Source organism: Tiliqua scincoides, chromosome 3 (assembly GCF_035046505.1).
Source record: "Tiliqua scincoides isolate rTilSci1 chromosome 3, rTilSci1.hap2, whole genome shotgun sequence".
Classification (NCBI taxonomy): Eukaryota; Metazoa; Chordata; class Lepidosauria; order Squamata; family Scincidae; genus Tiliqua; species Tiliqua scincoides.
Genome location: NC_089823.1, coordinates 128,252,823 through 128,271,871, shown reverse-complemented (window position 1 = coordinate 128,271,871; position 19,049 = coordinate 128,252,823). Strand labels below are relative to the sequence as shown.

Here is a 19,049-nt window from a genome sequence, read left to right as displayed (position 1 = left end):
GTAGCAATGTGATCCTCAGGATTGTGTCGCTAGAGGGGTGCTTTTACTTACTGTGTGTTAGGGCAAGCAGCAGGAGGTGCAGGGGGCCCTCAGCAGCCTTATGCAGGGCTCCCCAAGGTTTGGGGGCTCCCCCACGTCCGTCCCCTTCCCCCAAGTAAGGTAAGCAGCCCTGCAATGGGGCTACTCACTTTACACAAGTAAAGGCACTTGTGGAGGGCATGCAGCCCTCCACGAGCGCCCTGGATCCTGCGGAGCGCAGTTCCACGGATCCTCCTCCCGCCCGCCCCCGGCACGCCTCCTCCCGCCGGCCTTCCCCCTCCCCAAAACGCCTCCTCCCTGCCTGCTGTTCTGCAGCTTGGCAGTCTGGGAGACTGCTGAGCTGCGGAACCTGGGCAACCGCCCCACGCTAACCCAGCACTGGCCGGCGCTGGGTTCGCACCGGCGGGAGCCCGGCAGTGAGCCCCGCAAATGTGCCTTATGGCACGTTTGTGACTGTGGTCAGCGGCACGAAGCCATGCCGTCGACCACAGGATTGGACTCTGATTCACTTTAATGTTCATATTCATGAAAGGCTTCTGTAAATCAGAATGATCTATACCAGGGGTGCCCAAACGCTGGCCCGGGGGCCACTTGCGGCCCTCAGAGGTTCCCAGTCTGGCCCGCAGTGAGCCCCCAGTCTTCAATGACCCTCTGGCCCTCCAAAGACTTGCTGGAGCCCATGCTGGCCCGACACAACTGCTCTCAGTGTGAGGATGACTGTTCAACCTCTCACTTGAGCTGTGGGACGAGGGCTCCCTCCACTACTTGCTGTTTCAGATCTGTGATGCAGCAGTGGCAGCAAAGGAAAGGCCGGCCTTGCTTTGTGCAAGGATTTTTATAGGCCTTGAGCTACTGCAAGACCTTCATTCATTCATTTAAGTTCCATCTCGAATATATTCATTTATGTAAATTTATTCAAATTTTAAATGTAAATTAATTCTTTTTTTTCCCGTCCCCCAACACAGTGTCAGAAAGTTGATGTGGTGGCCGTCCTGCCAAAATGTTTGGACACCCCTGATCTATACAATGACGTCCTTAAATATTGAAGTATCTTGATTTTAAATTTTTCACATTAAATGAAACATATTAATGCAGACTGTGTTAATTGTAAAAGGAAACACTCTGGATACGTATTGGAAAGTCACCATGTGTATTGTAATCACGGAAGATCTGGCAAGGAGGTAGGATGTGGTGTCAGCAGTGGCTCCTTTAAGGGTAAGGCCTGGGCGTTCAGCAGCAGAGAGTGTACTACACAGCTTTAAGGCAATAGGGTCCTCAGGCATAAAAGCACCTGATGAAGGGAGAGTTTGGTGTGGGTAGCAGTAGGAGGAAAGACAGACTGGATTAATGGACTGAGAAACTAATGGCTGATACAACTGAGAACAGCTGGAACTACAGAACTGCTGATGGTCTTTGGAGCAGCAGACTAATGGACTTTGGAGACTCCTGGAGCAGAGACTGCTGGAGACACTGGAGCTTGGTGTGTGGCTGCCGTGCCCAAGACCTGCTGAAGACCAAGGGGCTGCTGTAGTGGTGGGAGGCTGCTGGCAGGAGAGAGGACCTCTGCAGATTGAACAGGCGAGCTACCCTGGTGGTGAGGTCTAGCAGGACTGCAAGGCAGAAGTAGAGTCATTGTTGGGTAAAAAAGGGAAGCTAATTAGCTCAAAGTGGGCATAATTCTCCAGGTGGAGCTTGGACTGGGAATCTGGCAAAACACCATGCATGTCCTGTTTCCTCATAGAGAACAAAAGAGAGAGTCTGACTAACTGGGGCTGTGAATCATGCCTTCTACATTACACCAAAAAGTTGGCAATGTTCATCCATTTGACAAGATGTCTTCTTACTATCCAAGCATCACCTCCAAATTCAGAAACAGAATACCTCTGAGTGACATGTTCAGAGGAAAACAAGTGGGGGGGGGGGAGTTCATGGCCTGCTTGTATGATTACCAGAAGACTCTGAAGGGGCACTGCTGGTAACAGAATGCTGATCTAGATGGACCGCATGTCTGATTCAGCAGAATGTTTCTTATTTCCTTATCACCCATGTATTCTAGATGCACAGACTAGACTTGCCAGATGTTCAGGCTTAACTCTGATCATTATCTTTTGAGCCATTAGACCAGCCATTAAAGTTTCTCTGTCAAAGGTTACTCCGGAGTTCATTACCATTGACCACCTCAGCTATGGCCTTGTTAGGAAATATGTAATATCCTTTCCTTTTATCTTCTGAAACTTGATGTTCCCAGTATAGTGGTGCCATTTGACATTATACATCCTTCCTAAACACCTGCTAGCAAATGCATCAAATCTTTTCTTGTCAGCTTGCGTAATGCTCCAGGTCTTTGCAGCATCAAGCAAAGCTGACACCACACAGCTGTTGTTAAGCCTTATTTTTTGTTTTGCGAACATGTCACTACCTCACACTTTTGCCCTTCAACTTGTCTGCATCGATCTTCACCTTTGGCTGGTCAAGCCTTGGACATCATCACATTAAGCAACAAAAAATTAACCTGAAGCCTTTGATTGGACATTTACCAGAATCTCTTTTAATGAGGGGGTGAGAAAGGTTCAGAATAAATATACCAAATCATAGAACAAGAGTATTGTATGATAAACACATTTCATACATTACTCTTGTTCAATGAACAGTTCTGAATTATGGGCCAAGATACAGTCAATAATTTGAGGTCAGTTAGCTTTACATAGCCATCTGTAAACCATTATGACTGGTGGGCAACATATTTATGAAATACAGCATTAGTTTCTGGAACAAAATGGAAAAAAATTGTATATCTTATTGAATTCAGCAGATGCAGGAAGGAAACAAAGTATAAAATAATAATCCAAATCACTATTTAGTCAAAATGTTGTTCACCTGATTTTGGTTAGAAAGATCATCACCATAATTTACATGAAATAATCAATGCCATTTTTCTTCAAGGCCCAACTGGAACAAACATAAAATGTATCTTAAAGTGAGGACTGCAATAGTAAAATTATTATTTGACTTATTGTGTACTAGCTGTCTTTTTATTGATGAAACGTGCACAATGAAAAATAAAAATTACTGAATTTTGTTGTAGTTCAAAGTTAAGAAAGTCAAAGAAAATATTCAAGCTTTAGCTTAAGCAGTTGAATAACTGCCTTTAAAAGAGAGATTTGTAGCCCAGTTTTATGCATGCTTACTTGTATGCAGTTTCACTGTGTCTAATTAATGCATAGGATTGCAGTATTAGCATGAATATATCTAGACATTGCATCTTTCTAAAACATTTTAATCTGTGTACAAGCAGACACTGATAAATTTGTGCGTTTATCATAGACCAAAATAAAACCCAAGGGTTCATGATTTTCTCCAATGGAATGCAGAACATTATATGCTCAGTTTCACTATTCACTACTATATTTGTTTCAACAAATCTCATATGCATTTCAAATAAGTACAATTAAGTTTGCAACTCTACATGTCATAGATTTTTCTCCATTAAGCAGGATTAAAGCTATTTTCATTAAATCATTTGGCCAAGCACCCTAATAGTTTCTCAATCCGTTTTTCCTTAGGTTTTGTTCCTATCACACAATGGAGCTCATAGTTCCAAACATGCTCAAAGACACCTGAGCTCTGTAAAACATAACAGTGATTAAAAACTAAAAGTATGATTGCATCTCTCAAGAGCATGATCGGTTTGATCAGGTAGAGATAAGACTAAATAAAGAGGTTGAACCTGTTTACATATTTTGCTTAGAAAAAGAATTCCTCAGCTTCTTTTTAACATTTTTGTACACCTGGTCTGGACTCCAGGTCTCTTAAATTTTGGGTGACGATGCCAAATACCTGCATTTTCAGTTTGCACTTAGTTGATCAATCATTTCTAGATCTTTTCTCCTTTTTTGTTACTGGTAATTCAGTATCAATATTTAAAAGCTTATAGCAATTCATGAAACATGACATAAGAGTATGAAACTTCAAAGGCATAAATTCCTCCCGTTGTACTGCATGCAGCAAGGAGCTGAAAAAATGATTTTGAGCTGTTCTAGCATTAACTTCAACAAACCCCAAAACTATGTACACTCTTGAGAAATGTCCCCATTTACTTCTTGCAAAACCAAGAACCATTTGCTAAAACCTCAATGTTTACCACTCAGTGCTGTGGTTTTCAAACTCTCCGGGAGTTTGAAACCCGCAGTAAGTCTTTGCGGGGGTGAGGGGAAGGCAGTAGGGGCAGGGGGAAGGCAGCAACGCGATCCCCAGGACTGCGTCGCTCAGGGGGCTGCAGGGACTGGGGTGCACCCTCCAGCCCCTGCAGCAGCGGTCCCTGTGCGTGGGGAGCCCTGCGTGTGTGCCCGCAGGGCGCCCCAGGTCAGGGAAAGTGAGAGTGGAGCGATCTGCTCTGCCTCCGCAAAAGTGGAAGCGGAGTGCGATCACCCCACTCACGCAGGGCCCCCACACACAGGGATGGCTGCTGCAGGGACTGGAGGGTGCACCCCAGTCCCTGCAGCCCTGTCAGAAGGGAAAGCAGAGCGATTGTGCTCTGTTTCCGGTTTTGCGGAGTGGGGCGTGATCGCTCTGCTTTCACTTTTTCTGACCTGGGGAGCCCTGCCGAAGGTTGCGCAGGGCTCCCCGCACCCCCAGGAGGCTGCAGGAGGCTTGGGCGAGTGCACCCAAGCCCCTGCAGCCCCCCTCAGCGGCGCAATCAGATTGTGCCGCTGCCTTCCCCCTGTCTCCTGGCTGCCCCTGCCCTTTAAGGGGGCAGAGGCCAGGACCCACAGGCTGGGGCGTCGCAATGCCCCAGTTTGAATACCACTGGTTTAGTGGCAGCAGTGAATTTAAGTAACAAGTCTAACAATCTCTTTCTGGAGAAAATGTCTCTCAATATAATTAAAACTGCAAATTTGTTTAAGGTAGCTCCTTGACCACCAACACATCCCAATATCTCTCTGTTGCTGTTTCAAGCCAACTTGTACAGGGAACAACATTGAATCAGTGATATACATGTGTTTGGTGTGACAATACAAAAAGATGGAAATAAGCAATATTTTGTAATTCTGGGGCCAAATTATTTTACCCAAAATTAAATAATATGGGAGCGAAACAAGTTTCCTTGCTCTGTCATCACTTTCATTGAGATTGTCCCCAACTGCCCTTGTTTCCTGCTCTAATTTTTAATGCAGTATCTGTGGCTGCAATCCTAACCACACTTTCCTGAGAGTAAGCCCCATTGAATAAAATAGGACTTACTACTGAGTAGATCTGGTTAGGATTGTGCCCTTAGTGAAGTTTTATAATCAAAGTGAATAAGCTCCTGCCTGTGAAACACACAAGCTACTGATTAAAGCAAAAGCAGAATTAGTTAAAATAATATTGGAGGCTTTTTTGTACCATTTACACATGAAGGACATGGGTTTAAATATTAATAAATAATCCTATTTCTAAACTTCCTGTACTAAACACTCATTATTTTCTAATGTGAAATATGTTTTCAAAAGTAATCCTAAATGAAAATTACTTCTGAATATGATAGCAATATTTAAATGCTTATACTGTATTAAAAGTTGTAGGATTTTATGACAAGACTTAGAAGTATCTTTTAAATTCTGGTAATCTAGTAACACATCACACATATTCCTCTCTCTCTCTCTCTAGAGAGAGAGAGAGAGAGAGGTCCAACCACATGTACAAGAAAATACTGCTGCTGGGGCAAAGAAATACCCTCCAGCCACCAGCCCAGATTGCATTTGTGGAAGGGGACCCAATCCCAAGATCTGCACACCCACTGTTATGTCCACTGGAACTCCCCCTCTCTGTCGATGAAGGCAACTTTCTTCCATCCAAACAATCATTTGTTCTGTACATGACAGATCCATGAGTGCCGAAGGTTTGCAGATATGTGATTAGTGTGAATGTGCAAGTAGCAATTTACATAGGTCCTCATACTGGTTCCATGATTCTGTGGACAAGGGCAATTGGATTCTCCTGTTGAACTGGACTCTTCTTATTCAGGAGGAAATTATTTTTTTTAAATTGTCTGCACACTGCCCATGCTTGAATCTGTCCAAGAGTTATGCTTCTGTATTACATACTGCAAATATTTCTGATTCAGTTCACAGAATAATCCATATAATTCATGATTCCATGCAATTAATATCAAATTATAATCTATAGTGTCTATAGTATCTCCAGGAATGTGTCTGTGATGATGACACCAGAGGTGCCCCTACCATTAGGTGAATTTTGGGTGCTAGAAATTGTGTTAAAATTGGTGTCCAATAGATCCGATCCCACAAGACACAATGCATAGTGACGACTCCATGTATAAGCCTAACTGATGTGAACAGAGCTGCACAAGAACATTTTGCTAAGTACCTTGTATATTTCCCTGAAGTTTGTATAGGAGATCATATTCAATGGATGTGCTTCCTGTTAATTAATGGGATGGGTTTGTTATCAGGATTTATCTTCTCAGAGGTCAAAATGTCATGGGACAATCTTCAAATAATTTTCAGCATTGTACAAAATATCCATTTGATTCATCTGGAAATTATTTTGTCCCTGCAGTTTCTTTTCTCACTATTCTTCTTTTTTATTTTCTCCCTAAACCTTAATGCAAGATGACTATGTATAATTTTAATGAATAATAATACAGGAGTAGGATTTATACAATAGTATAGTATAATATGGGACAATAATGATATACGTAGGTGTCATCAGATGAAGAAAAAAAGGTACAAAATTATTGGCAGTACCGCTAGTCAAATAGTCTGAAGCTTTTATAATTATAATGCCATTTAGAAATTGATATTTTGCTACCTGATTTTTTATTTTATTTTTATTAATTAGTACTACAAATTACAGGTGTACAAATAAATATATATTTTAAAAATACACAAACAAAACAAAATTTTAGTCTAGTTAATGCAGCAGTCTCCGTAGGCCAGACTGTTTAAGCAAGAGGGTGAATGTTCACAAATGTGATCTTTAAGAATAGGAATGCCAACAGTCATATGGGGAAAAACTTTAATCTTCCTGGCCATTCCATGAAAGAATGAATTAATTTGGGTGAACATATGGAAAGTGAAGGGGCAGAACTGAAACGAAGATTTAATTACATAGACAAAGGTTTCAACAGGGCAATATACCTTTTTCATTATAAAGCCTGATTATAAAGCTTCCAATGTTATCACTTCTGAACAGATGAAGATATTACCGAAGCATCTCTTTAAAACAGCACTTGTATACTTGCTGTTTGATCAATTTTAGCATCTGACATAGTAGGAAAAAAACATTCTCTTCAGATAAAATAAATTGGCCTTTAGTGCTATAAAGACCAAGTCAGTTCCATGTTTTATTTTCAAATGATGTGTAACTCAGCCACTGTTATGATGGCAAAAGTATATTACCTGATAACAAGAACAATCATTGTAATTGCTCAGGTACTTCAGGTTTCATTCTATTCCAATATGCAATTAATGGTTGCCATCTTTTGGGTAGTAGGCTGGACAAGTTTACCTGCTCCATTCACATTTGTTGAATTTGTTCGGTCTGGTGACTCTTCTTCTCTATTCCTCCACAGATCATTTCCTTCTTTTGGGGAGGGGGGAGAGTTAATCAACCAGTTCCCCATGGGATTTCTATACAACCTCACTTCTGTCATTTAAAGAAAATTATTTGTGGGGTAAATTCCAATAATATTATTGGAAAGGAATTTTCCTTTTTAGTTACATTTAGGCTGCAATCCTCTGTTACCTGGGCGAATTCAGTTGGACTCAACCGGATACATGCTTAATAGTCGCATTTTCTAAATATAAAGTCCTCCGATTATATCAATTTTCAGAACCTTTTCCAATTTCCTTAGTTTTCCTACCCAATTTCCAATTTTCCTACCCAAAAGTAAGTTCCATTGACTTTTTCAATGGAACTTACTCCCAGATTCATGTCTGTAGGATTGCAGCCTTACTCAGATTAGTCAGATTACTTACCTAAAACATTTTTGTACTTTGGTGACCTGCACTTTATTTTTTATAATTATATCACTTTAATTATTACATTAACCTATATCATTATTCTAAAAAAAAAAAAAATGGAAATGAAGAATATAAGCATAATGTGTTGCTAGGAAATATACAGGTACTCCTTTAAATATTCACCCATGGCTGATCTTAGGCATGTTACTTTTAAGGGCAATATTTATACAAATCAAACAATTAGGTTATTACTAAAAGGTATAAACTATAAAAGATGAGAACTATAACTGGAACTGACAGGGAATGAGAACCATAAAGAAAGAAGCAGCCATAATTCTTATAAAACAATATGTAGCCATAAGTTCATTATTTAAAATATTGTCAATTTATATTATCACTTTGACATATTTTGTAAATTGTGTCAATACGTGACTTCAGCTTGCCCTGCTACTAAAAAATTTGCTTTGCTAGAAGAATTAGGTCTATTAAATATTATATTGAATATTACATTCAATAAGTATGCAAACAGTACTTGTGAAACTGCTGCAAAATGTTAACCATCATATCGCTTCCCAATGTTTGGATGGCAATTTAGTTTATGGAAACAAGGACAGGCAAAAATCAAGAATCTGGCCATCTTCAATAACTGTTGCAACAATTATTTTTTCAAAAAACAAAAAAAAACCCTCAGGAAAAGCACCCCCCTGCCCCAACAAAACTGCTGTTTTGGTAAGCACTTAAAAATTTGTACAGCTAAACAAAGGGATTCAAGAAAACTGAAAAAAATAAGAAAGTTTAATAAAATAAAATAAATCAGGATTTTATTCTGCCATCCAAGTGTCTCCTTTCATTTTGCTTGTGAATACAACTCATTGCAATCCTAGGCATGTCTACTCCAAAGCCCCGTTTTGTTCAATTGGGCTTACTCCTAGGTAAGTGCATTTAGGATTGCAGCCTCAGTGTTTACAGTCAAAATGATGGAATTCTGTAGACTTTAAAAGTTTCTTTATTTGGAGCTGTGAATCAGAACTTCCCCAGTTTGAATCTTTCCACTGCTATGAATGCTCTCTAAAAGGACCTCAGGCAATTCCTCTCAGCCTCCAGTCCTCCAGCTGCAACATCCAGATAATTATATTTACTCACCTTACAGGGTTGTTATAATGACAACATTAGGATAAGAAAAGTGAAGCACTTTGCAGATTCAGAAATCACTATATAAATGTATGTATGATTAATATAAGAAAAAAGTATCTCTTCTGTTCCAGGTATTGAGCTGAGTGGAACCCACCATTTCAATAACGGCTGTATGTTTAGAGTCATTAAATACAGACAAGCCATATTTAACATTTTACTTACTAATTGCTTGAGTGATTTAGCAAACATTTTGGAAATCATATGGCAATTAAAAATATTTTAATTTTTCTTAATAGAGTTTTTCCCCAGCCCAGCATAGGAACGAGACACAGCATTTTAATAGGGGCAGAGCACCGTCTGGATATTATAAGTGTGTGATTTTACAGCAACCGTGACCTCAGATGAAGGGGCTTATGAACTGTCCTTTCTGCCAAGATTGTGTCAAAAAGAACCCAAAAGAGATATTTTGATGATGAACATGTACATGCTTGCATGTCTGAGATCATTATTCAGGGGGGGGAGATGAGGTAACAAACTTTCCTTGAAGCAGTTACCTGGCCTGCAAAGCAGAGCTAGCATCAATAGTGGTGAAAGTGGTGATTTCGCTGGGTATGTGTAGCTTTGCTTTGATTTCAATCATGCGGGTTTCTTAGAAGAGTATAATGGTGCCAGAACTTCAGTTGTTTCAAAATGACTTTAGCGGAATTTAAATGTACTGGAACATTGAATCAGAAGAATCCAAATGGGAAAGGATCAGGAACATTTTGTATTCAAGGCTCAAAATATGACCATTTGCAGCAGCATCTATGAATAAAAATAGTTCAGTTACCATAATACACTGGTCCCCACAGAATTTTCTGTTTAAATGGGCAAAGGCTGGGAAAAATAAAGAAATGCTGGAGCAAGTTTGATGTAACTTAGCAGGCTGATTTCACAAGTTAAAGTTACATTTTCCCTGCTTCTCATCCCAGAACTAGTAAAAGGAATTGTATAGCAATTTAAAGTGGCAAACATGCAAACAAAGTGGTTGAAATACCACTGTATTTGCTACAAAATTCCAAATAAATTCTAACAACATGCTAATGATAAGCAGTAACCACAGGCCAGTCTGGCTTCTGATTAAGCAGGCCCAGAGATTCTTTCCAGATCTTTTTTCCATAGCAAATTGCTTTCTCTCTGACATGGATAAATCTGATTACATTAATTCTACAAAATACATTTTCTTTTGTTTCTCCTCTCAATGTGTGGACCATCATTTGTGCTAGGAATATACTAGACTTCAATTTTAGCAGCCTAAAATTTCAACTGAAAAAAAGCCAGCTCCTGTATACTTGGTCAAATATTTCAGGAGAGAAAGAATGGCACTTACAATCTATAAAAGAACTGTGGCTGTACTGTGATTGCTACAGTTTAAAACCAATTGCTGCCTGCAGTTAGAGGGCAGGCCCACCTAGTCTGTTTCTTCAGATCTTTCTGGGACTCAGAAAACTGGATGAAGAATGGCCACACATTTCTGTTTTGTGCCACATTAAAAGTCCAGCCCATCCACTTGTGCTCATGTCAAAGTTTTCAGGACAGCACTCCTGTACATAACCAAATTCAACTCCTCTCCCCCTGACCCAACTTGCAAAGGGGATAAGCAGTGCTGGCCCATAACATTTTGCTGCTTGGAGCAGAACACTATATGGTGACTTTTTTTCTCCTTTTTTCCATTAAGTATTTTTAATTATTACTATTCCATTTTTCAGCAAACAAGTTTTCAAAGTACTTTACATAGCAAAAGAATAAGAAGATAGTTCCCTGCTTTAAAGGGTTGTCCACTAATGTCCATATGAATAGAGAGAGTTGCTGTCTTTCTCCTAAAACGACTTAACATAAGAACATAAGAACAGGCCCACTGGATCAGGCCATAGGCCCATCTAGTCCAGCTTCCTGTATCTCACAGCGGCCCACCAAATGCCCCAGGGAGCACACCAGATAACAAGAGACCTCATCCTGGTGCCCTCCCTTGCATCTGGCATTCTGACATAACCCATTTCTAAAATCAGGAGGTTGCGCATACACATCATGGCTTGTACCCCGTAATGGATTTTTCCTCCAGAAACTTGTCCAATCCCCTTTTAAAGGCGTCCCCAGTTCCTTCCTTCCCTAAGGGGAGAGGAGAGGAAAAGCACCATGCTGCCTTCCTGCTGCCCACCTTCCTTCCTCTGTAGGTCATCTGTTCGGTGTGTGTGTGTGTGCAGAGGTGTACCTTAGGAGAAGCCTGAGAGGCAGGTGGTAGGAGCCTTCACAGAAGCCAGGACAAGGTGCACGAAGCCCTGTCCCCAGGGAAAACCTGGGGCAGTTACGTCACAACAATGCGCAATGTTGTGACATTGGTGCACCAGGTGCTGGGGCGAAGCATTACACCTCTGTGTGTGAGCTGGTTGGGCTGCTGTACAAGCCCATCAAAACAGGGCCACAGTCTGCTGCCTGAAGCAGGACTCTTCACCAGAAGCCACTTCCCCTGAATAAGATCTGAGCTTTTCTGATACCCTCAGGAGTAGAGAATGGACAAGATCCTGTCTGTGGGGAAAAACTTCTAGATTGGTACTTAATTATCTAATTAAAGCTGTTCTCTGAGGTAACTACCATGTCTCAGCTATTACTCAAAGCTTATTTTGTCATGCATTTAATTATGAAAAAAGAACAACAAAAAGTCTTGCGGCATATTAAAGATACAGAGCACAATCCTATGCATGTCTATACAGAAGTAACAGCCCAATCCTATCCCCAGTACCGCCACCTGGTGCAGCAGTGCCAAAACAGCTACTGCTGCATCCAGTGGGACCACTGGTGTCACTGGAGGTTTCCTTGGGGAAGGAGACTTTCATCCCCTTCCTCCAGGGAAAGCCCCAAGCCCTGCAGTGGGGCTTCTCAAGTCTACTCCGGCTGTTTTCTCAAGTCTATGCTAGCTACGCAGACTTGAGTGCCTCTGTATCGGGTTTGGCAGCCTGACACGGAGGATAGGATACAGGTGGAGCAGACCTGTTAGATAGGTAGATAGACAGGTGGAGCAGGTCCCACCCCCTCCCATCCCAATTCCTCTTGTCCCACCCTGCCCTCCCCAGAATGCCTCACTCCCTGGTCCAACAGACCTACTGCCACCAAGAGCTTTTCCCTTGCTCTGGGTAGCGTCCATCTAGCTCTGGGCCTGCGCACACTTCCCGCATGGAAGGTGCTGTAAACATGCTCTACAGCTCACTTACGACACCAGCACTAGACTCAGCACTGATGCGGAGGGCCTTTAGGATTGGGCCCTAAGTTCCACTGTGAGACTCCCAGGTTAGTGTGTATAGCAGCGGTTCCCAAACTGGTGGGTCACAACCCGCCAGCCAGGAAGCACTGGCTTATGCCCCTTTAAGGAGCGGGAAAGGGGGAAGGTACTCTGGCAGCCAGCCAGCTGGACTTCCTGGTGAGTAAAATGCTTCCTTTTTGTTCCAGCAGGGGCACAATCCTGGAGATCAAGTTGCTGTTGCAGCCCCGCCCCCGCAAAGACCCAAGTGGTTCCCTCCTCCCACAGAGGACTTTGGGAGCCGCTGGTGTATTGGATTGCTGTTAGATATAATTATTGCACTGTGACCTTCTGCAAGCAACAGATGCATCTTCACTAGTTGCAGCTTGAAGAATCTAAGCATGAAGATCCATTTAATTATAATAATCTGCTCATTTTGACCCAATATTTCTATCCTTCTCATCTCTGAGATGCAACTCTCCTTACTGATTCATAATACAGTACATGTGTGAGGGAAATAAATATTCATTGTGATTGAAAAGTAATCTTGTAACTAGTTTTGGTTAAAAGTGGTATATAAATATTAATAACAATATTTGGCCAACATTTGGATGGGCGGCAAAACAACTGTAATGTTAAGCAGGGCTGTACTCGAGGGGAAATGGAGCTCTGGGATGTGTCCTACAGCAGGAGTTGTGATGTCATCAGTTGGAACACTCAAGTGCTGCTTTGAAGCATCAAGAAATGTACATATTTTAAATGTCTGGGCCATGGTCTTTCCTAGGGCTACCTGAAAGATAATATTGTAGCTCATGTTACTTTACAACTACAATGCTATGCAAATGTACTCAAGTCCTGTAGAGCACAGTGGGACTCACTTGCAGAGGTTTAGCTCTCTAGTATGTTTATTTACTTGGGATATTTTAACATCCCATTTGTCAAGTTTTATACATTTGTTTTAAATTATTTTTTTAATTATTATTTTTAAAATAAATAATAATTAAATAATTAAAATAATTATTATATTATTTTTTAAATTATTGCGAGAGTTTGGGATAAAACGTGCTAGATTTTCAAATGAAGTGTGCTAAGTTTCAAAGTAGAAATACATGGCAGGAGAAGAAAATGAAAACATTTTAAAGTTGATTTTGTTGTTACTGTCTTAATGGGGAGTGGCTGTAAGTGGCTTTAAATGGGGCAAGAGGGATAGACTCAGTGCTAAGTACCTGGTACCTTCTTGAACTATGATGCTGTATAAAATTGTGTTATAGCAGAGAGGAAATTCACATACAGAGGGCACCCATTTCCACAAATTCGGTTATCCGCGGATCAGGTCCGAGCCCCCCTGTGCCCCCCTTACATGCCCCCTTGTCTCTGGAGGGGCATCTGAGATCAGCAGAGCCATCCCTGATCTCTGCCAGGCTCAAATTGAGCTTCAGAGCTCAAAACATGTTTCATGAAGAAACTAGCTTTTCAATACTTTATAAGGCATTAGGAGGCCTGGGAAAACCCTCCAGGGCTACTCTGTAAAACCAGAAGTCATGTGTTTTGAGCTCTAAAGCTCAGTCTGAACCTGACAGAGGCCAGGGATGGACATCCTTGGCTTCTGTGGAGCTCAAAAGTCCCTCCAGAATCAGCCCTCCAGACTGAGGGGATGGGCGCTTGCTTGTATCTGCGGTTTCAGCTATCTGCAGGGGGTTCCAGAACTGAACCCCTGTGGATAAGGGGGCACACCTGTACTTTCTCCTGACTCTTCCCAGGTTTTAGAGAGCAGGTTCAGACTATCCTGTCTGAATATTGCCTCTTGGTTGCCTCTTAAAGGTACATTTTATTGAACTGGTTTGGATGATACCTTTTGAGCCACCCCACCACATTTAGGAATGGGATTGCACATACTCCCTTATTCCAATTAGGAGAACGAGAAAGATGATGTGCACAGTCATAGTCCTATCTGGCTACCTCCTGATGTAACCCTTGCCTCAGGGTCTCAGTGTACAAGATTGAAGAACTGTATATCTAGCTTTTCCAAGACTGCCAACCAGTGTGTTCTGAATACATCAATGAAGAGTTATTCAGCATTAGTTATGTATGGCTTTCCCTGAACTTGCACAGAAAACAAGCTGAGATACTTGTACAAAAATCACTGAACGAATTTGGTTTATTTCCTGAAACAAACCAACTTTGCAAGTTGTGTACACTGCAAGAGGCGGAAGCGTTTGGGGATTGGAGCATAGCAGGGAGTGAGTTCTTCCTCTGCTTGAATTTTAACCCAGCCTGGGAAGAATTCAGGGCCCTCATGACTCCAGGCTCTTCTTTTATATTCATATCCAGGAGCTTCCCCAGCATTTATTTCTACAGAGCAGAAGGCCACGTTTCCTGGTTGCAAACAAGATTTCATTAAGTACTGTACTTTGTATGAGTCAGACTGAATATTTCCCAGCCCCACTCTGTGTTGACTCACCAAACGACTATAAAAGACAGTTTTTCAGTTGTTTCATGATTAAAAGAACAAATTGCTAGTGCTCAGTCATGCTTGCCAGTACTCTTTTTCAAGGGGATACCAGCACGTGCATGCTGGGAAATACTACCATTCGACTCTTTGCAATGCAGAACTCAAATGTATCCAGAAAACACTACCATTCTCCTTCCCCATCCATAAAATATGACCACAGTAACAGCAGAAAGTGACAACTTAACGAATCACCTGTTTTAAAGTACTCTCTTGAGTCTTTGATGTGTCATTTTACTGTAGTCAGCACAATTGTTAACACACTTTCTTTCTGACTGCTGTCCAGACCAAAAAACTGTTCATTCATAAATAATTCCACCCTGCTGGGACTTCACTGATAACAGCCATAGTTCTTGTGACTCAGAGTTCTGAATATGTTTCATCTGCACGGAAATACTAATAGTAACAGTTCTAATAAAACACTTTGCATTCCTCTTATGGGCATAGCTGAGGCATCCTATAGGGACCTGGCTCTTTAGTGTTGCAAACATCAGGAGGTGCCTTTGCAGGCCATTTATCTGTCTAGGCTTGTAGTGTCTGCTCCAGCTGGCAGGGGTTCTCCAGCAAGAGTCTTTCCCAGCTTTCCTACCTGAGGTCCTTGTGCTTTAGGCCCCTCTACATGTCCTCTGCAATGAAGCAATGGCTCCTTCCATTTATTCACTCATTTATAAATAGATCATTCTACCAGACTCATACATAGCTTTGTCAAAAAAGTTATTTAAAATTACTTCTGCAAACATGGTATTTGCAATGTCATTTGCAAATATAATTTGCAACTTCAGTGTGTGAGAATACATATATAATGTTTAAACAGACAAGGAAAGGAACTTGTGCTGAGCTACCTTCTTCTGTAGCTAGAAGGTACTCTTTGAAATGGTGAATGGCCCAATCCAGTAGAAAGTTCTTCTGCACAGCACTTCTGTGCCTTACATGTGTCCTGTTCATTTGAATAGGGATTGCACAGCAGAACTTTCTTGTGGATTGATCCCCTCATAATCAACATCTTAGTAGCAGTCAATGTGTCATGTAGACAAACTGTTTTGAAGACCCAGAGGGCCAAAGTTCGGCATAGTCACCTAGAGTCTAAGAGACTTTCTCAATTGCTGTGGCTTTCTCTGCCACAGGATGGACTCTGTCCTTGTCAGTCTTGTATCCCAAGTAGTATACTTCTGGTCTCATGAAGAAAACATTTCTTCTGTTTCAACAGCAGTTCTGTCCCTCTAATCTTTGAAGTATCTTCTCCAGTGAACAGACGCATTCTTGATCACTTTTGCCCATGATAAGGATATCATCAGTCCTCACCACCTCTCCAGGAATCTCCCTCAACCGATTTTCCATCATGCTCTGGAATATCCCAGGTGTTGAAGAAACTTCACAAAACAATCTATTTCTATTGTATTGCTTCAAACCCTTGTGGGTGTTTATTGCAATAAATTTTTTATAGTATTCCAGTTTCATTTGCTGGTTGGACTGGGACATGTCCAATTTGCTAAAGTGCTGACCCCATCCAAGCAGGGTCAGCTGCCAATGTCAGGTTTCCTTGTACCAGCAACTTTCTTTGAATTTTCTCCTAATTTACTCCATGAACAAACCTATCTCTCAACAGATCATCGAGGACATTACCAAATGAGCAGTGCTCAGTTAGCTTGTACCCTGTTATGGAATTTCAAATATTTCACAGTAGTGTTTGGCTTTGGACCTCTCTTAAGACCTCTCTTCAGGCCTTAAGGTCTTAAGGATCTCTTAAGACCTTTTGCAGATCTGCTAGACTTTTTCCTTCTTTTGTTGAGGTTGCAATTTCTTCAAAGGCTGTATGTTTTGTTGCCACAAAGTCTACGTAAAATTGCTAAAAAAAAATAGTGGCCTAGCCATTCAGTATATTGTTGCCAGTCCTCTTTTTTTTTTTTTTTTAAGGATCAAACTCACCAGTTTTTCCACAGTATGCCATAACTATAGTTCCTAGTCACCACTTTTGAATAGGGCCCCATTTTCCAGAACAAATAATGGACTCACTATTGCACTCAAACAAGCATGTTTATTGTAGGGCAGAACATAACTAAGCTAGCAAATAAAACGAACGAGAAAGAAAAGTCTAAGGGTGGAGACTGGCTCCATCCCATATTAGAAGTTCTAAGGTTTACCTCATTAATGACCACTCCCCTTAACTGAAATTGATAGTGTAAGGGGGCAGAACAGTCCCAGGACTGCCTCTGTTCTCTGCCATTGGTCATATTTGAAACTCCTATCTGCATCATTAGGCTTCTCCCTCAAGTGGGAGGGAAGGATTGCTTCTCTGAGAAATACAATTAGTGTTACTCTCTGTGTGTGAACAAACCGTGAGGACAGATTTATTTCTAGTCTCCTGTCTCAAAGAAAACTGTCTATATGACTGTTTTAGCCTTTCTTGCTGGTTCTGTCTTGTAATGCTAGTGATTTTCATATGTCCTTGGGCCCCTAATCTCCAAAATGGAGCTACAAATACTTCCCTGCATGCTGAGAATGCATTAGCTAAACCAATATAGACAAAACTGAGAAAACAACTTTACAGAACCTGAGTTAATTATCACCATACTGTATTAATCAGTAGTTCTGTACTATTTTGTTGTCTCTAAATATATTGTTTTGAGAACAATCTTTAAAAAAATCTCCAAGAAAGTATGAAATTAGAATAACAGAGAAAGTGTTGTCAAAATGATAAAAATACATGAAAGTTTCGCAGGCTGGGAAAAGGTTCTTCCTAATGTGCCACCTCAAAACATAAATAATTGTGGTGACTACAAACGTTGTTTATTTCACTTGTCAGTGTTGGTGTTTCAAAGTCAGGCTATCAACCACCTCTACAGGTTGTCCCAAAGCTGGGCACCAATCACTGAACTTTAGCAGAATCTGTCCAGAACCACTCTCCAATACATTTACTATGAAACTGTTGGTCTTTAGGCTCAAGGCTTCACTTATTTCTCCCAACACAGTAAGAAGAGGATGGGTCAAGAGTACAGTACTATCTTACATACAGATTCCCAAACTATCTGCTGACTGCAGATAGGAGCAAACATCTACTGGATATTTTAACAGCTTTGCAGCTAAAGCACATTGACCGCTCCTGAACCGAAGTAAAATCTCTCCCCTGTGCAATATCTTATTGGAGAAGTCTCCCTTTGCAAATCAGTGCTAGATCTGAATATACTGGAAGGAACACTGGCTGCAGTCTCGGTCTCAGTATGATTACTTAAATCCTTCGGCACTCAGTGGGGTTTAGGCACTGACTGCATGCAAGTATGCAGTGCCTGTTTCTGAGAAGCTCAGAAACTATCTTAAATTAACTTTCAGGATCACGATCAGAATATCTCCATTGTGAATGATCAAATGCCTCATTCAGCAAAACACTCAGTAGAGCCATGCTACATAAACTCTCTGCGAAGGGTTATCCACAATAAGCATAGCACGTTCAGTGTCTGCATAGATACACAATAGGTTAGTAAATAAGTACATTAAGTTAATATTTAATAGGTGTTACAACTAAAACATGAATAAAAATGTAGCCAATAATATACTTGCTTGAGTCGTACATGGATCATCTAAATGTCTGTGGTTCTTGGGGAAACCAAATGACCTCTTTCTACAGATAGTAAGATCAAAGCACTCAGTTTAGATACTCCAGCTGTCTCTCCCATTGGCATTTGACATGTAACGGGCCATTTAAATTCAGGGGGTATGTAAACATTTTAACCCTTGGCAGTGGCATCTGAAAAACATGCAGGCAATAAATGGACGCTCACTTCCCTGGGCTAGATGCATGCTTGGTGCCTCTCCTTTGAAGTCGAAGGAACGACGCCAGCCAGTGAGCTTTGCGAAATGACTTGAATGGAAACTATCTGATAACAAAGTGCCTCCTTGCAAATTGAAACACTGACATTTGGAAAGCACTCCTACTCCTGCCATCTCCTTCGTGTTCAGGGAGGGAGATGTATAGCGTCTGACACTGTACCAAGGCCAGTGGTGACCAAAAGTGGTCATGGCTTGATGGCTGGAGAAGGACATTTGTAAAACAAGTTAAGCAATCGAAGCCAGATTCCTGGAGGAGTTACAAAAAATGAGCTCACAGCTGGTAAATGCCCCATTGTTTGATAAG

The 19,049-nt window shown here is 41.2% G+C and overlaps 1 long non-coding RNA gene across 1 annotated transcript in view; it reads right to left on the bottom strand.

Moving 5' to 3' along the window:
- LOC136645387 (uncharacterized) overlaps positions 1 to 18,741 on the bottom strand; it is a 36,526-nt gene extending 17,785 nt beyond the window's left edge. Inside the window, exon 1 of the long non-coding RNA XR_010794124.1 lies at positions 18,487 to 18,741. This is a non-coding gene — a long non-coding RNA (uncharacterized lncRNA). The remainder of the gene's footprint in view (positions 1 to 18,486) is intronic.
- Positions 18,742 to 19,049: the final 308 nt, after the last annotated feature.